Genomic DNA, 18,834 nt, shown 5'->3' on the forward strand with positions numbered 1-18,834 from the left:
TGTTGCAATTATATAACAGTAGTGGCAATAATGATCTACATGGTCATATTTTAATCATATAACATCAAAATCTGTCCTTACTAACAAGTTTCAGAGTAGCAGCCATGTTAGTCTGTATTCACAAAAAGAAAAGGAGTACTTGTGGCACCTTAGAGACTAACAAATTTATTTGAGCATAAACTTTCGTGAGCTACAGCTCACTTCATCGGATGCATTCAGTGGAAAATACAGTGAGGAGATTTATATACACACAGAGAGAACATGAAACAATGGATTTTATCATACACACTGTAAGGAGAGTGATCACTTAAGATAAGCCATCACCAGCAGCACGGGGGGGGGGGGGGAAAGGAGGAAAACCTTTCATGGTGACAAGCAAGGTAGGCTATTTCCAGCAGTTAACAAGAACATCAGAGGAACAGTGGGGGGTGGGGTGGGGGGGAGAAATAACATAGGGAAATAGTTTTACTTTGTGTAATGACTCATCCATTCCCAGTCTCTATTCAAGCCTAAGTTAATTGTATCCAGTTTGCAAATTAATTCCAATTCAGCAGTTGGAGTCTGTTTTTGAAGGTTTTTTGTTGAAGGATAGCCACCCTCAGGTCTGTAATCGAGTGACCAGAGAGATTGAAGTGTTCTCCAAGTGGTTTTTGAATGTTATAATTCTTGACGTCTGATTTGTGTCCATTCATTCTTTTACGTAGAGACTGTCCAGTTTGGCCAATGTACATGGCAGAGGGGCATTGCTGGCACATGATGGCATATATCACATTGGTAGATGCTCAGGTGAACGAGCCTCTGATAATGTGGCTGATGTGATTAGGCCCTATGATGGTGTCCCCTGAATAGATATGTGGACAGAGTTGGCAACGGGCTTTCATCCAGATCATACCACACGATCCATTGTCTACAGCCAAGTTCTACGATATAACCGCATTTGCTCCAATCCCTCAGACAGAGACAAACACCTACAAGATCTCTATCATGCATTCCTACAACTACAATACCCACCTGCTGAAGTGAAGAAACAGATTGACAGAGCCAGAAGAGTACCCAGAAGTCACCTACTACAGGACAGGCCCAACAAAGAAAATAACAGAACGCCACTAGCCATCACCTTCAGCCCCCAACTAAAACCTCTCCAACGCATCATCAAGGATCTACAACCTATCCTGAAGGACGACCCATCACTCTCACAGATCTTTGGAGACAGGCCAGTCCTTGCTTACAGACAGCCCCCCAACCTGAATCAAATACTCACCAGCAACCACACATCACACAACACAACCACTAACCCAGGAACCTATCCTTGCAACAAAGCCCGTTGCCAACTCTGTCCACATATTTATTCAGGGGACACCATCATAGGGCCTAATCACATCAACCACACTATCAGAGGCTCGTTCACCTGCGCATCTACCAATGTGATATATGCCATCATGTGCCAGCAATACCCCTCTGCCATGTACATTGGTCAAACTGGACAGTCTCTATGTAAAAGAATAAATGGACACAAATCAGACGTCAAGAATTATAACATTCAAAAACCAGTTGGAGAACACTTCAATCTCTCCGGTCACTCGATTACAGACCTGAGGGTGGCTATCCTTCAACAAAAAAACTTCAAAAAGACTCCAACGAGAGACTGCTGAATTGGAATTAATTGGCAAACTGGATACAATTAACTTAGGCTTGAATAGAGACTGGAATGGAAGAGTCATTACACAAAGTAAAACTATTTCCCCATGTTATTTCTCCCCCCCACCCCACCCCCCACTGTTCCTCAGATGTTCTTGTTAACTGCTGGAAATAGCCTACCTTGCTTGTCACCATGAAAAGTTTTCCTCCTTTCCACCCCTGCTGCTGGTGATGGCTCATCTTAAGTGATCACTCTCCTTACAGTGTGTATGATAAAACCCATTGTTTCATGTTCTCTGTGTGTGTATATCAATCTCCCCTCTGTATTTTCCACCAAATGCATCTGATGAAGTGAGCTGTAGCTCACGAAAGCTTATGCTCAAATAAATTTGTTAGTCTCTAAGGTGCCACAAGTACTTCTTTTCTTTTTGTCCTTACTAACATCTTGTTTCCAGTATTGTAGCCTTTTTGGTCCCAGGATATTAGAGAGACCAACTGTGTGAGATAATATCTGAGGAAGACCTAAAGAAGAGCTCTGTGTAGCTTCAAAGCTTGTCTCTTTCGCCAACAGAAATTGGTCCAATAAAAGATATTACCTCACCCACTTTGTCTCTTTTATTAACATGTGGAGACAGTGGGATATATAATGCATACTTTTGAAAAATAACTGTTCGTAAACAGGTCCTTTACAGACATTTCTCTCGCAAGCATTAGCAGCTTATGACTGCTGTTTACTTTATAAATGTGGTTTTTGAAGATCAAGATGCAGAGCATAAAAATCCAAATGCAGTTATGTACAGAAAACATAAGGAACCCTCTGCAATCTTGTAATATTTTGTCTTGCTCATTTTGTTTCAAGAGTTTTTATAGGAAAACTGGGCCTATCACTCAGAATATATGTTGAGCAAACATCAATATTATGATGATTCATATATTGCAACGGTAACATAATAAAGAGAAACATACAGTTTGAAGTAATATGATCTGAAATAAACTGAGACAGGACAGGAACCGACAGTTGCATTACATTATTCAATGAAGGAGAATCTAAAACACTGCTGCAGGCAAATGGATGTGTGGTGCATTTAATATACTGGGAAAATGATATATAATGTACTATTAAGGGAGGGTATATAATGTATTCTGCAGGAAAAAAACTTCCCTTAATCCACCCATTTTAGACAGAACCGTAGTGGGATACATAGTTATATTGAAGAGAAATACAAAATGGCCTCTGTTTACAAAAGGAGAGAAATCTATAAACGAGCTATTTCATGAAAGGGGCTACATGGTTACAAAACTCAGTTCCCAGAGTAGTAGCTCAAGGGTCAAATCAATCTTGAGCACAATAAAAGAGCTGAGTTTTTCCCTATATTATGTCAATATCTTTCAGAGTACCCAAAGACAGGATCATTATGTTTGAGATGTGTTTGAGCTATCCATAGATAAAGCCTGTATTATCTAAAAAACAGAAAAGTTTTAATGTTTCACGGTTTACTGTAGACACTTTTTTTATCATGATGATCTCTTGTATAAACCCAGAATAAGATAGATGTCTGCCCACATCTAAGATCCAATTAGTTTTTCAAACTGCTAAGCAGTATTTCTTCAGGCCTCCCCAATGGTTTATAATAACTGGAACTAAACCTAATTAAGAAAATGTCTTTCTTTGGAAAAGAAAAGAAAAGAAAAGAAAAGAAAAGAAAAGAAAAGAAAAGAAAAGAAAAGAAAGGTCTGATGGAGTCACTCACAATTCACCTTAAAGCAAATATGTCTCGCTTGCTGAAATTGGAAAAAGTCTCCTTAAGGAACGCTAAATGTCTCTTGCAGGTGCTAGAAAGATCTCAAGTTGTTAACAAATAAAGCCATAAAGAATTTTCACACATATACAAAACCAGTTGGTAAATTGAGGGAAAAGCCTTGGCTCTTAACATAGGTGACTAAATGCTTCAGGAGATGCATCTCTCCTAAAGCTTCCAATTTAAATACCAGCCTATTAAAGTATTCTGTAAGAAAAGTGGTGAGACCTACAAGAAGAACATTAAAGAATACATATACTCTGAAAACTAGCTGCAGAATGTGGTACCAATAAGTACATTTTTAAAAAGTATGTTTGCCCATTAGTTGTCTGGGGCCACACAGTTGTATAAAGATTTGTTCTTCTTCAAGTGATTGCTCATGTGTATTCCACAATAGGTGTGCGTACTTGCCATGTGCATCGGTGCCAGAACTTTTTCCCCTAGCAGTACTTGTAGGGGGAGCACCCCAGCAACCCCTGGAGTGGCGCCTCCATGACGTGGTATAAGGGGAGCTGCGTGCTCCCCTCACCCTCAGTTCCTTCTTGCCACTAGTGAAGGTGCATCGGAACTGCGCTGCTCCAGCTTTGTTGTAGCTCGTCCCCAGAACTTTTTGTTCGTTCAGTGCTAGTACCTGTAGTTAATTAGCTGTTACAGTTAGTTCATTTAGTTAGAGTACCCGGGCCAGGGCATGCCCCATTCCCCGGGTTTTAAGGCATGCGACACTTGTAAGCAATCTATGCCAAGGAGTGATCTACATGCAGGCTGTCTATGCTGTTTGGGTGAGACCCATATCAGTGACTGCTGCAAAATTTGCAAGTCGTTTAAACCTCGGACTAATAGAGAAAGAGACATTAGGCTCCGGGCCATTCTCATGGAGTCTGCGCTCTCCGCAGCTCCAGTGCGCCGCTCCGAGTCGGCACCAGGCACCGCGGCATCGGTGTGCGGCAACCTCCCAGTCCCTTCAACTAGTCGGCACTGCTCTCCGTCTATAGGGCATAAGAAGGCTAAGAAAGTGCCTTCTTCGCAGCGGCACCGAGGTAAATGAGGGGCAGAGACTAGACCCATGTCGGGCACTCCTCGATCCCCTCCGGCCTCTAGGCCTCTGACTCATGTTGAGCGGAAAGAAAAGGAGTACTTGTGGCACCTTAGAGACTAACAAATTTATTAGAGCATAAGCTTTCGTGAGCTACAGCTCACTTCATCGGATGCATTTGGTGGAAAAAACAGAGGAGAGATTTATATACACACACAGAGAACATGAAACAATGGGTTTATCATACACACTGTAAGGAGAGTGATCACTTAAGATAAGCCATCACCAGCAGCAGGGCGGGGAAAGGAGAAAAACCTTTCATGGTGACAAGCAAGGTAGGCTAATTCCAGCAGTTAACAAGAATATCAGAGGAACAGTGGCGGGTGGGGTGGGGGGGAGAAATACCATGGGGAAATAGTTTTACTTTGTGTAATAACTCATCCATTCCCAGTCTCTATTCAAGCCTAAGTTAATTGTATCCAGTTTGCAAATTAATTCCAATTCAGCAGTCTCTCGTTGGAGTCTGTTTTTGAAGCTTTTTTGTTGAAGGATAGCCACTCTTAGGTCTGTGATCGAGTGACCAGAGAGATTGAAGTGTTCTCCAACTGGTTTTTGAATGTTATAATTCTTGATGTCTGATTTGTGTCCATTCATTACGTAGAGACTGTCCAGTTTGGCCAATGTCCATGGCAGAGGGGCATTGCTGGCATATGATGGCATATATCACATTGGTAGATGCGCAGGTGAACGAGCCTCTGATAGTGTGGCTGATGTGATTAGGCCCTATGATGGTATCCCCTGAATAGATATGTGGACAGAGTTGGCAACGGGCTTTGTTGCAAGGATAGGTTCCTGGGTTAGTAGTTGTGTTGTGTGGTGTGTGGTTGCTGGTGAGTATTTGCTTCAGATTGGGGGGCTGTCTGTAAGCAAGAACTGGCCTGTCTCCCAAGATCTGTGAGAGTGATGGGTCGTCCTTCAGTATAGGTTGTAGATCCTTGATGATGCGTTGGAGAGGTTTTAGTTGGGGGCTGAAGGTGATGGCTAGTGGCGTTCTGTTATTTTCTTTGTTGGGCCTGTCCTGTAGTAGGTGACTTCTGGGTACTCTTCTGGCTCTGTCAATCTGTTTCTTCACTTCAGCAGGTGGGTATTGTAGTTGTAGGAATGCATGATAGAGATCTTGTAGGTGTTTGTCTCTGTCTGAGGAGTCGGAGCAAATGCGGTTATATCGTAGAGCTTGGCTGTAGACAATGGATCGAGTGGTATGATCTGGATGAAAGCTAGAGGCTTTCCTCTAGCTCCTCTTCCTGGAGGTGAAGGCTCGATGCCACCCATTTTAAAAGTTCTTGATGGGCCCTAAAGTCCTCCTGCGGGATGGAGGGGGGTGGGGCTGCTACCGCCTTATCTGAGGAGGGCGAGGAGGACGGTGCAGTACTCTGGGTATCCGCCGGCACTGGAGGGTCCACCACCTGGTCTGTCTCTGGGCACGGTGCCAAGGACGTATGTCCCACCAACCCTCTCCTCAGGGGCCTGGAGAGAGAGGCCGATGGCACCTCTGAGGCTCCAGCTACCGAGCGGGCTCCAACCGGGGGCTACATTGGAGGCCACAGTGCCCACTGGTACTACTGTGCCGGCCACTGGGCCCAGTGCCACTGCACCTGCTGTGGCACGGATGGCCCCGGCTGTTTGGCCTGGCTGGCCTGGCCCATGGAAGGTCGACTACGAGCAGAGCACAGGCTGACAAACAACCTGCCACTGCCATGGGACCGGGAGGAACGGCGGTGCTGGGAGCAGCGTTGCCCACGGGACCGCAATCTCAATGTGGAGGACGGGTAGGTAGGAATAGCGGTCAGTAGGTTTCCGATACAGGGTGGTGTTTATGTGACCATCGCTTATTAGCACTGTAGTGTCCAGGAAGTGGATCTGTTGTGTGGACTGGTCCAGGCTGAGGTTGATGGTGGGATGGAAATTGTTGAAATCATAGTGGAATTCCTCAAGAGCTTCTTTTCCATGGCTCCAGATGATGAAGACGTCATCAATGTAGCGCAAGTAGAGTAGGGGCATTAGGGGACGAGAGCTGAGGAAGCGTTGTTCTAAGTCAGCCATAAAAATGTTGGCATACTGCGGGGCCATGCGGGTACCCATCGCAGTGCTGCTGATTTGAAGGTATACATTGTCCCCAAATGTGAAATAGTTATGGGTGAGGACAAAGTCACAAAGTTTAGGCACCAGGTTAGCCGTGACAGTATCGGGGATACTGTTCCTGACGGCTTGTAGTCCATCTTTGTGTGGAATGTTGGTGTAGAGTGCTTCTACATCCATAGTGGCTAGGATGGTGTTTTTAGGAAGATCACCAATGGACTGTAGTTTCCTCAGGAAGTCAGTGGTGTCTCGAAGATAGCTGGGAGTGCTGGTAACGAAGGGCCTGAGGAGGGAGTCTACATAGCCAGACAATCCTGCTGTCAGGGTGCCAATGCCTGAGATGATGGGGCGTCCAGGATTTCCAGGTTTATGGATCTTGGGTAGCAGATAGAATACCCCAGGTCGGGGTTCTAGGGGTGTATCTGTGCGGATTTGTTCTTGTGCTTTTTCAGGGAGTTTCTTGAGCAAATGCTGTAGTTTCTTTTGGTAACTCTCAGTGGGATCAGAGGGTAATGGCTTGTAGAAAGTGGTGTTGGAGAGCTGCCTAGTAGCCTCTTGTTCATACTCCGAACTATTCATGATGACGACAGCACCTCCTTTGTCAGACTTTTTGATTATGATGTCAGAGTTGTTTCTGAGGCTGTGGATGGCACTGTTTTCTGCATGGCTGAGGTTATGGGGTAAGCGATGCTGCTTTTCCACAATTTCAGCTCGTGCATGTCGGCGGAAGCACTCTATGTAGAAATCCAGGCTGCTGTTTCGACCTTCAGGACGAGTCCACCCAGAATCCTTCTTTTTGTAGTGTTGGCTGGAAGGTCTCTGTGGGTTAATATGTTGGTAGAGGTGTGTTGGAAATATTCCTTGAGTCTGAGACGTCGAAAATAGGATTCTAGGTCACCACAAAACTGTATCATGTTCGTGGGGTGGAGGGGCAAAAGGAGAGGCCCCGAGATAGGACAGATTCTTCTGCTGGGCTAAGAGTGTAGTTGGATAGATTAACAATATTGCTGGGTGGGTTACGGGAACCATTGTTGTGGCCCCTTGTGGCATATAGTAGTTTAGATAGCTTAGTGTCCTTTTTCTTTTGTAGAGAAGCAAAGTGTGTTTTGTAAATGGCTTGTCTAGTTATTGGAAAGTCCAGCCACGAGGAAGTTTGTGTGGAAGGTTGGTTCTTTATGAGAGTATCCAGTTTTGAGAGCTCATTCTTAATCTTTCCCTGTTTGCTGTAGAGGATGTTGATCAGGTGGTTCCGCAGTTTCTTTGAGAGTGTGTGGCACAAGCTGTCAGCATAGTCTGTGTGGTATGTAGATTGTAATGGATTTTTTACCTTCAGTCCTTTCGGTATGATGTCCATCTGTTTGTATTTGTATGTTGAGTGGAGTAGCGCAGCCACGTCGGACCAGGCCTCCCTGGATGTTCAGATGCCATCCACGCTGGAGGCACTGCAGATGGCCAGAGACGTCATAACCATGCTGGTATCAGGAGCGCTGCCGGTGTCGGTACCCTGTTCCAGAGGCAAGCCACCGCTGGGTTCTCCACAGTTGCCCCCAGCGCGGCACTGGTCTCAGTTGCAGGAATGTTCCCGATGCCGTTCTCCACCCAGTGACTGTTTAGGACGCAGTCCACATGGCTCGTCCTCGACTCCCACCAGACTGTCTGGTTTGGTACCGTCCAACTGGGACTCCCGGCACAGCTCCACGCCATGGAGTGCTTACCGACAGGACTGAGGCAGACGTTGCCAGAGGTCCTCGTCTCATAGGGTTTACCGCAGCCAGTCGCGGCACGGACATCGTCACCGTTCCCGCTCGGAATTCCGCTCCAAGTCTCCGCCAAGGCACAGTCTCCGCAGCCCAGGGCATAGATTGCTGGCACTGAGCCGTCGCAGGTCTGCTTATCAGAGCAGATTGTGGAGCAGAAGCTATAGGCAGTACCCATCCTCCACATTGAGATTGCGGTCCCGTGGGCAACGCTGCTCCCAGCACCGCCGTTCCTCCCGGTCCCATGGCAGTGGCAGGTTGTTTGTCAGCCTGTGCTCTGCTCGTAGTCGACCTTCCATGGGCCAGGCCAGCCAGGCCAAACAGCCGGGGCCATCCGTGCCACAGCAGGTGCAGTGGCACTGGGCCCAGTGGCCGGCACAGTAGTACCAGTGGGCACTGTGGCCTCCAATGTAGCCCCCGGTTGGAGCCCGCTCGGTAGCTGGAGCCTCAGAGGTGCCATCGGCCTCTCTCTCCAGGCCCCTGAGGAGAGGGTCGGTGGGACATACGTCCTTGGCACCGTGCCCAGAGACAGACCAGGTGGTGGACCCTCCAGTGCCGGCGGATACCCAGAATACTGCACCGTCCTCCTCGCCCTCCTCAGATAAGGCGGTAGCAGCCCCACCCCCCTCCATCCCGCAGGAGGACTTTAGGGCCCATCAAGAACTTTTAAAATGGGTGGCATCGAGCCTTCACCTCCAGGAAGAGGAGCTAGAGGAGCCTTTGGACTCCCTGTTTAATGTATTGTCATCTTCGGCACCGGACAGGGTGGCTTTGCCCCCCCATGAGGGGGTGGCAAGGATTTCAAATGCCCTGTGGCAAATGCCAGCTTCCCTGGCCCCCATCTCGAAGAAGGTGGAACACAAGTACTTTGTACCCACCAAGGGGCACGAGTACCTCTACATGCACCTGACGCCCAACTCCCTGGTTGTCTAGTGGGTCAACCACAGGGAGCGGCAGGGCCAACCAGCCCCCACTCTGAAAAATAAAGAAAAATAAGGAGGCTGGACTCTTTTGGCAGAAAGGTTTATTCATCCTCAAGTTTCCAGTTGCCGGTGGCAAACCACCAGGCTCTCCTGGGCAGATATGAATTCAACCTGTGGGGTGTGCTGCCCAAATTCGAGGACTCTCTCCAGGAGCGTGATAAAAAAGAGTTCAAGGTGCTGGCGGAGGAGGGTGCAGCTGCTGCAAGGGCATCCTTGCAGGCGGCATCAGATGCGGCGGACACGGCAGCTAAATCCATGGCCTTGGCGGTGTCCATGAGAAGGGCGTCGTGGCTCCTGCTGTCCGGGCTGTCCAGTGAGGCACAGTCAGTCATGCAGGATCTCCCATTTGATGGCAAAACTCTGTTTGTGGAACAAACGGATACAAAGCTGCATGGCATGAGGGACTCCCGCACGACCCTGCAGACCCTGGGTCTTTATGTTCCGTCTCCAGCCAAAACTAAATTTAAGCCGCAGAAGGCCCCTGCTCCGGCTGCCCAGCCTAAGTACGAGGCTGCCTATAAAAAGTCAAGAGACTATAAGAGGCGCCCTCAGTGGCAGTCACGGCCTGCCCCGCAGCCTGGGTCCTCCAAGGGCAAGCAGATGGGGAAAAGGCGGTTTTGATGGTATGCCGGGGGGCACCCTGACAGTTCCCGAAGGGGATTCCCCCCTCAGTAAAGCTTCCCTTCTGCAATTGGTTGTGTCCTTTCCTCCCGGAGTGGTCGCGACTAACCTTGGACCGCTGGGTTCTCAACACGGTCTCCCAGGGCTACACGCTGCAATTTGTTTTGCCCCCACCCAACCATTCCCCACCCCTGTTCTTTCTGGGGGATCCTTCACACGAAGCCCTGCTAGAGCAGGAAGTGGGGCAGCTCCTAGACCTGGGGGCGGTGGAAATGGTCCCCAGGGAGTTCAGAGGCAAGGGGTTCTACTCCTCCTATTTCCTTATTCTGAAGGCCAAAGGGGTACTCAGGCCCATCATGGACCTGCAGGATCTTAACCAGTTTATGGTCAAACTTAAGTTCCGCATGGTCTCCCTGGCCTCCATCATCCCCTTCCTGGATCCAGGGGATTGGTACGCTGCTCTGGATCTGCAGGACGCGTATTTCCACATCCACATATTCGAGGGGCACAGACGCTTCTTCCGTTTCCTGGTGGGACAGAATCACTACCAATTTATGGTTTGGCCTATCCACTGCCCCAAGGGTGTTCACAAAATGTATGTCAGTGGTGGCGGCCTACCTCAGGTGCCGGCAGGTCCAGATCTTTCCCTACCTGGACGATCGGTCAAGGGCAGCTTTCCCTACCTTGTCAAGGGCAGCTCCCGGTCACAAATGCGGGATCACATGACGCTTCTACTGTCCACGTGTGCTGCCTTGGGCCTGTTAGTAAATGACACCAAGTCCATGTTAGTCCCTGTCCAGTGCATAGAGTTTATCGGGGCACTCCTGGATGCCTCGTCAGCCATGACCTCCCTCCCACCGGACAGATTCAAGACCTTAAAGGGGTTCATCGACACGGTCACAAAGTTCCCTGTGACAATGGCCAGAGCATGCCTCTACATCCTGGGTCACATGTCGGCATGCATGTATGTGGTGCGCCATGCCAGGCTCCGAATGAAACCCCTCCAGCTTTGGCTGGCCTCGGAGTTCTCCCAGGCCCGGGACAGGATGGACAAGGTCCTCACCATGCCTCACCCAGTGATCTCCTCCATTCGGTGGTGGTCCACCCCGAACAACTTGCTCCAAGGGGTCCCTTTCCAAGACAGGGCCCCGTCGTTGGAGCTGGTGTCTGATGTGTTGGACCTGGGTTGGGGGGCCCATGTGGGGACCGTTCAGACCCAAGGGCTGTGGTCGGCCCTGGAGCTATCCCTACACATAAATGTCAAGGCGGTACATCTGGCATGCGTGGCCTTCCGCTCGCACTTACAGGGCAAGGTGGTCAGAGTCCTCACAGACAAAACGGCCTTGATTCTCTATATCATCAGGCAAGGTGGGACCCGATCCTCCACCCTCTGCTGCGAAGCCCTCAGATTGTGGGACTTCTGCATAGTCCACAACATCTCTCTGAGAGCCTTCCACCTGCTGGGCGTCTGCAACACGCACGTGGATCGCTTGAGCAGGGACTTCTCCTCCCAGCACGAGTAGTCTCTTCACCCAGAAGTGGCTCACCAGCTCTTCCGAGTGTGGGGAACTCCCCAGGTGGACCTGTTTGCGACGAGACAGAAAGTTCTGTTCCACGGGGGGGGAGGGGGGCTGGGAAAGGGCGCTATCTCCGATCCCTTCCTTCTGTCCTGGTCGGACCAGTTTCTCTATGCTTTCCCTCTATTCCCTCTCATCAGCAGGGTCCTGGAGAAAGTAAAAATGGACAAGGCATGGGTTCTCCTCATTGCCCTGGCATAGCCCTGGCAGCATTGGTACAGGACCTTCGCGGGCCTGGTAGTGGCTCCGCCGGAGCCTTGCCCCTCCTCCTGGACCTGTTTTCCCAGGATTGGGGCCACCTCCTCCATCCCAACCTAGTGGCTCTCCACCTCATGGTGTGGCTGCTCAATGCCTAGGCGGGGAGGAGCAGATGTGTTCGGAGGGGGTCCAGCGCGTCTTCCTGGAAAGTAGGTGGCCCTCCACACACTGTGCCTACTTGGCGAAGTGGTCCCAGTTCTCCAGATGGGCCCCCGAGCAGGATGTTTCCCCGGTGGCTGCCCCGATCCAGTTTATCCTGGACTACCTCTTTCACTTTAGAGCCCAGGGCCTGGCACCCTCGTTGGTAAAGGTGCACCATATCGGCCTTCCGTCCACCTGTGCAGGGACACACGCCGTTCTCCCATTCTATGACTGGACAATTCCTTAAGGGATTGGACCATCTTTTTCTATATGCTAGGCCCCCTGTCCTGCCACGGGACCTGAACTTGGTGTTATCCCATCTCACAGGGCCCCCATTTGAACCTCTGGCCACGTGCTCCTGGTCTCACCTCTTGTGGAAGGTGGCCTTCCTGATTGCTATCATGTCGGCCACGTGGGTCTCGGAGCTCAGGGTCCTGACCTCCGAACCCCTGTATATGGTTTTTTGTAAGGATAAGGTTCAGCTCTGCCTACACCCTGCATTCCTCCCTAAGGTGGTCTCCGCCTATCACTTGGGCCAGGACATTTTTCTGCCTGTCCTCTGCCCCAAACTGCACACGTCCAGTGAGGAATGGCGCCTCCACACGCTCAACGTGTATAGGGCACTGGCCTTCTACCTGGAATGGACTAAGCCGTTCAGGAAGTCCTCTCAACTGTTTGTTGCCTCAGCTGAACGCATGCGGGATTGGTAGATTTCCACCCAGCGGTTCTCCCACTGGATCACTTTGTGCATTCACACCTGTTATGATCTGGTGGGTGTTCCCCTGCCACCGATTATGACAGCATACTCGACTCGGGCCCAGGCCTCGTCAGCTGCCTTTGTGGCCCACATTCCAATCCAGGATATTTGTAGGGCCACCACTTGGTCTTTGGTTCACACTTGCACTATGCAATTGTCTCCCAAATCAGAGATGATGCCGGTTCGGTAGGGCCGTACTCCATCCTGGGGATCTGTGAACTCCTCCCACCTCCAACAAATATAGCTTGGAATCACCTATTGTGGACTACACATGAACAATCACTCGAAGAAAAGACAGTTACCTTTTCCATAACTGGGGTTCTTCGAAATGTGTTGCTCATGTCTATTCCACATCCCCCCTCCTTCCCCTCTGTCGGAGTTATCTGGCAAGAAGGAACTGAGGGTGGAGGTACCACACAGCTCCTGGCACCGGTGCACATGGCGAGCACCCACACCTATTGTGGAATAGACATGAGCGACACATCTCTAAGAACACCAGTTACGGAAAAGGTAACGGTCTTATTTCATTTTTGTGTATCAGGTGAAATATCAGGGCCATTTCTGAACCAATACTGAAACCAGCTAAGATCTAACTCTCATTATTTCAAGCATGCATGTTTGTGTGGGTGAGATGGAGTTAACAATTTTAGGAGGAACACATATATATACACTATTGTTTTGGTTCAAAAAGGAAAACACTTAAGCAGTGTGTACGAAGAGTAGTAGGTTGTAGTTGATCACTGCTGAGGTTCACAGGCGGATTAGGGGTTTGTGAGGCCCTGGGCTAGAGCAAGTGGGGGCACCTGCACACTACTTCCATCTGCAGTCCCCCCGCTCCCTCCTGGCACTCCTGCCAGGAAGCCGAAACGGAGTGAGGGGCTTCCCCTGCTCCCGAGCAGAAGCGCTGGGGATGGGGTGGGGGAGGATGGAGGAGCAGGGCAAACTCCCGCACCCCGATCCTGCTCCCTGGCAGGAGTGTGGGGCAGAGCGGGGTGGGTGCCATTTTTCTGGGGGGGGTCCCAATTGGCCGGGGCCCCTGGGCAAGGGCCATGTAGTTAATCTGCCACTGCTGAGGTAAGCAAGAAGATTTTGATTCCCCATAAAGTAGGTTTTGACTCTGCATCTGAGGCATAACCCAAACCTACTGAAGTGAATGTAAAGACTCTTTGGATCAGGACACAAATGAGAGTTTTTGTGAACTTATTGTATTGGAGGCCAAAAACCTCAACTAAAGTATCCCCTGAAATTAGGTTGTTCACTTTTCTCTCGTTTTTTCCTCTCAATTTTTCATTCATTTATCTTTCTACTCTTTGGATTTTTATTCTTCTCACCTAATGCCCTTGTTTTTTGCTGCTAGTCAGGCTACCCTTGTCCCCACATCACCTTGTTTTTATTTTATACTCCCCCCCACTTGTGTCACTCTTCCGTCCCATGTTAGGGAGCCTCCTTTTGTCTCTGATTTATCCCCAAAGCCTGTGCATCAGAGAAAACCTCCCTTTTGACCCCTTTTGACCCTGTGGATACTGCTCCATTGCCTGGGGTATAGGGAGGTATTTAGAGAGCACCTTTTGTGAAATCTTCCCCCCAGGGGTTGGGGACACAAGGAATGAAGGACCAAGTTTGTCCCAGAACTTCAAGAAGCTGTCACAATGCAACTTTATATTGGTTTCCTCACCCCATGCCATCTCCCTCGTGTTCACTTCATTTGTATTCTTACTCTGCCCTCTTTTCTTCTGCATGTTATTGTTCAATTCCCCCCAGCTCCGCCCCCAAATCCCTTCTGTTTCTTCCTTCCTGCTTACAGCACGTGTGCCAGTTTCACTCCTTGGAAGGAGCTCAGAGAAATGCTTAGTGTAGGAGCAGCTGAGGTGACTAGTAAAGGGACGGGCAATGCATTGACCTGCTAAGGGGACATCATTTCTCCCCCTGACAGTCCTCTTCCTTTGTTTCTGCTAACAGTTAAAGTGGAATTGAATGCTTGTTATGATATTCGAGGACCTTAATACCTAATTAGAATCCTGAACCCATATTAGGCCCCTTAATCGGGGTTTTCAAAGGAGTCTAGAGGGGAGGAGTCTGCCAGTGGGTGTGGAGCACCCACTATTTTTTTCCCATGGTTGCTTCAGCCCCAGAGCACTCATGGAATCGGCACCTGTGCTCACCACCATCACCATCCTCACCATCACTATTGGCCATCATCCTGGCACTTCCCAAGGCTGCATCTATCTCCCTTCCTGCACACAGGGATACAACTTTTATATGTTACGCTGACATCACTATGCCTAATGCATATTCAGTAAAGGTTTCTTCCCTCTTCCTTATATGGATTTCCTCACTGTACAAATGTTGGAGTGCCCTTCTCGTTTAGGTTAGCATATTATAATCTCAATTTATTATCATATATGTCAATTCGTTGCCATATATGGCACTCTTATGTCAGACATCTGCAGATGTTCCTATCCTAAAATATCCAAAAGCTGGTGTTAGTTCATATTCCTGAAGTTTTCTGGTGTTGTCATGTACAACTCCCCCCCCCCAACACTGTCTTCCCAGTTCCCCAAAACTTAGGGGTGACCATTGAGCATATCTGTGCCAAAGTTCGTAGGCCTCAAGCCTTACGCTAACTGCTGATGCTAATGTCTTTTAGGTCTGTAGGTTCCTTGTGTTACTGCTAAATAAAATAAAATGCTAAAGCTAGCTCTGTGGGCTGCAGTAGAGAATAGATGAGGCAGGTGGGCGTCTGACAAAATAAGGGAAAAAGTTTGTTATTGTTGTTCATTATTTCTATTATAATAGCACTCAGAGGCCCCAGTCAGGATCAGGGCATCATTACGTTAGATCGTGTACAAAAACATAAGATGACAAGTGTGACGTTGCACTCCGTAATGTTTTATGGAAATATGCTTGTGAGCATGAATATAATGTAACTGGAATATGCTGTATGCAAAAGGTCTCTTGTAAGGTATCATTACAAAGATTATAATCTACTGAGTGTGTTCATCTTATTTATAAGAATGTATCATTCTTGTATCTGAAGCTAGAAATATAAAATATAACTCTGAGGTCCTATTGTAATTATGCAAAGTGTGGGCCATTGATGGTGGTTTAGAATCTTGATGGGTCCCATTGACTAGGACAATTGGTTGTAAATGGCTCTGTCTACTTGCAAGCCTTCCAGTCTTCCTAGAAGCCAGCCCAGGAAAATGGTGGAATCCATCTTAAACCTGGTGCTTTTCCATTTAGAAGGAGGAGTGGGGATCCAGAGAGACAAAAGATTGCTGTGCCAAAGCTATAAAAGGGGGTGGAAGAGAACAAAGGGGGCAGCCAGTCATGAGAACATTCCTAGTTTCTACCTAAGATGCCTGCTGGAACTAAAAAGGACTGTACCAGGAGAAAGGATTGGAGATAGGTGACTTGCTGAGCAGTTTTTGGTTAAAGTCTGCAGCTTTGGAGGTGTGGACCAGACCTGAGTCTGTATTGCAGCAGACTAGCGTATGTGGCTCAACAAGGCAGGGTTCTGGATTCCCAAGCTGGCAGGGAAAACGGGCTCAGAGGTAACTTCAGCACATCAGGTCCCAACGGGGGCTCTGTGACCAAACCCATCACAACATGGTCACTGTAGCCTCTAGTTATAGCAGAGCACATTGGCCTGTGACTTAGCCAGTCCTTCACTGCTTTCCAGAATGCATTGTTTAAATGCACAACAGCTTATTCCCAGAGAAGAAATCCCAGACCTCTTACTTGGTTTGCATGGTGGAACCTTATGTGAGGAGTAAAAGTGGCAGATAGTCACAGCGTGAGCTAAAATCCATTATCCTGAGCCTGTTGGTGAAGAATGTGATACAGTAATTCTGCATGAACTCATTACATGATAAAAATAGTGACTTGGATACATTGCATTTTGAACAACTGCTGCTATAAAATGTGTAGACCATCTCCATATAAATTAATGTTCCTGAACATATCATAGTCCACTTTTAAACCACCTCTTTATTTTATTGTTGTCCTTTTTATAAGGTATATTTATTTAATTTTTTCCTCATTGCTATTTAACAAGGTTTATATTAAAATGAACAGCTCTATTAATTTCCATGTATTTTAGTTCTGTAAATTACATATAATATAATCTATTTAAATTTATCCTGAATGATTGCATGTAAAGTAGGTTTGAAAGACAACCACTTCATTCATCTTCATAGAGAGCAGTGAATATTATTAACATAATATGATCATTAATGCTGAGTCTGTTGAAGAATATTATCTGATCTATCAACATGGAAAGTGTGGGTTTTAAAATGGAATATGTCATTTTGTATTTTGAATATGCTAGTGATTAATACAGATTAAAATGTGCAGATATATGCAAATACTTTTACAGTAAATTCATGGAAATTGCTGTGCAGAGATGGTAAAGGCTTTGTGCACACTCAACAGATTTAGTCTTTTGTGGAATAAAAAATGTTCTCTTGTCTTGTGTTTATTGTTGTCTGTTTAGAATATAAGTACTTCTTAGATACAGTAACCATGGGTATTATGGAAAATTCTAAGATAGCTAACGTATAAATTCAGTAGCTGGCTTTTTATGGTTGAGCTGCATATTTGAGGGCAACACTAAACACTTAGAATCATAGAAGATTAGGGTTGGAAGAGACCTCAGGAGGTCATCTAGTCCAACCCCCTCCTCAAAGCAGGACCAACACCAACTAAATCATCCCAGCCAGGGCTTTGTCAAGCTGGGCCTTAAAAACCTCCAAGGTTGGAGATTCCACCACCTCCCTAGGTCACCCATTCCAGTGCTTTACCACCCTCCTAGTGAAATAGTGTTTCCTAATATCCAACCTAGACCTCCCCCACTGCAACTTGAGACCATTGCTTCTTGTTCTGTCATCTGCCACCACTGAGAACAGCCTAGCTCCATCCTCTTTGGAATCCCCCTTCAGGTAATTGTATCAAATCCCCCCTCACTCTTCTCTTCTGCAGACTAAATAATCCTAGTTCCCTCAGCCTCTCCTCATAAGTCATGTGCCCAAACCCCCTAATCATTTGTTGCCCTCCGCTGGACTCTCCAATTTGTCCCCATCCCTTCTGTAGTGGGAGGACCAAAACTGAATTCAATACTACAGGTGTGGCCTCACCAGTGCTGAATAGAGGGGAATAATCCCTCCATCTGCTGTCAGTGCTCCTACAAATACAGTCCAATATGCCATTGGACTTCTTGGCAACAAGGGCACACTTCTGACTCATATCCAGCTTCTCGTCCACTGTAATTCCCAGGTCCTTTTCTGCAGAACTGCTGCTTAGCCAGTCGGTCCCCAGCCTGTAGCAGTGCTTTTATTTAGCCAAGTCATTTTGTGAAACCAATATGAAGAGGATTCATTATGATCAGTTAGAGACTGACATTACAAACTGAAACTTGTGTTTTTGTATTTAATAGGAATATAGGAGAAGCATTGAAAATTATTGATTGCTCTTGTCCATTCATAGCCATTCTATAATCATCTATGGTGCCTAAAAGGGATTGTCGTATTTTCCCTCAATTTTCAGAAATCATATGGGGAAAACTTTTGTAGAAAGTCTGCTGTCTTTCAATATTTATGAAGTGTCTCGTCTGAGTGTAAACGACCTTCTTCTTTACATGGAAGAAAGAAAACAGAAAATACTAAGATGGTTAGAGACGTCAGCTGAAGATGGAATAGTCTGAATCTTATTAATGAACGATACATGTTTATTTTGAAAAACGTACATTCTGACCAATTTGGGGCAGATTTGCATCTGTAATAAACTGTAAGCCAGCCATTTATGCCAAAACTGAAACTGGTAGAGAATTTCTATCTCTGTTAAGATAATATATACACTGCAGCACTTTAATACTTCCTCCATATCATCACAGTTTAAATACATCAGTACACGATGAGAAGGTATTCATGAAACAGATCAGAGTATAGAAGTCCGGAGAATGTAACAGGTCTGAGTATACTCTCCCATCTTCCCATCATTAAGCAACCTAGGGGAAAAAAAAGAAGGAGGAGAACCAAGTATTTACAAAAGCCAATGAAGTCTGAACTGATTTTTATTATTTTTAATATAGCTGTTATATCTCCTTTAGCAAGGCTATACAATCAAAACATTTT

The 18,834-nt window shown here is 47.3% G+C and overlaps 1 protein-coding gene and 1 long non-coding RNA gene across 46 annotated transcripts in view; both read left to right on the forward strand.

The window, feature by feature from the left end:
• The window catches only part of LOC122459549, a 29,507-nt gene extending 13,236 nt beyond the window's left edge, over positions 1–16,271 (forward strand). The window contains exons 2-5 of the long non-coding RNA XR_006280316.1: positions 423–433; positions 1,903–1,905; positions 11,688–11,703; positions 16,113–16,271. This is a non-coding gene — a long non-coding RNA (uncharacterized LOC122459549). The remainder of the gene's footprint in view (positions 1–422; positions 434–1,902; positions 1,906–11,687; positions 11,704–16,112) is intronic.
• The window catches only part of NRXN1 (neurexin 1), a 1,286,326-nt gene that overhangs the window by 872,742 nt on the left and 394,750 nt on the right, over positions 1–18,834 (forward strand). The window lies entirely within an intron of this gene.

The sequence above is a fragment of the Dermochelys coriacea genome, chromosome 3, assembly GCF_009764565.3.
Source record: "Dermochelys coriacea isolate rDerCor1 chromosome 3, rDerCor1.pri.v4, whole genome shotgun sequence".
Lineage (NCBI taxonomy): Eukaryota > Metazoa > Chordata > Testudines > Dermochelyidae > Dermochelys > Dermochelys coriacea.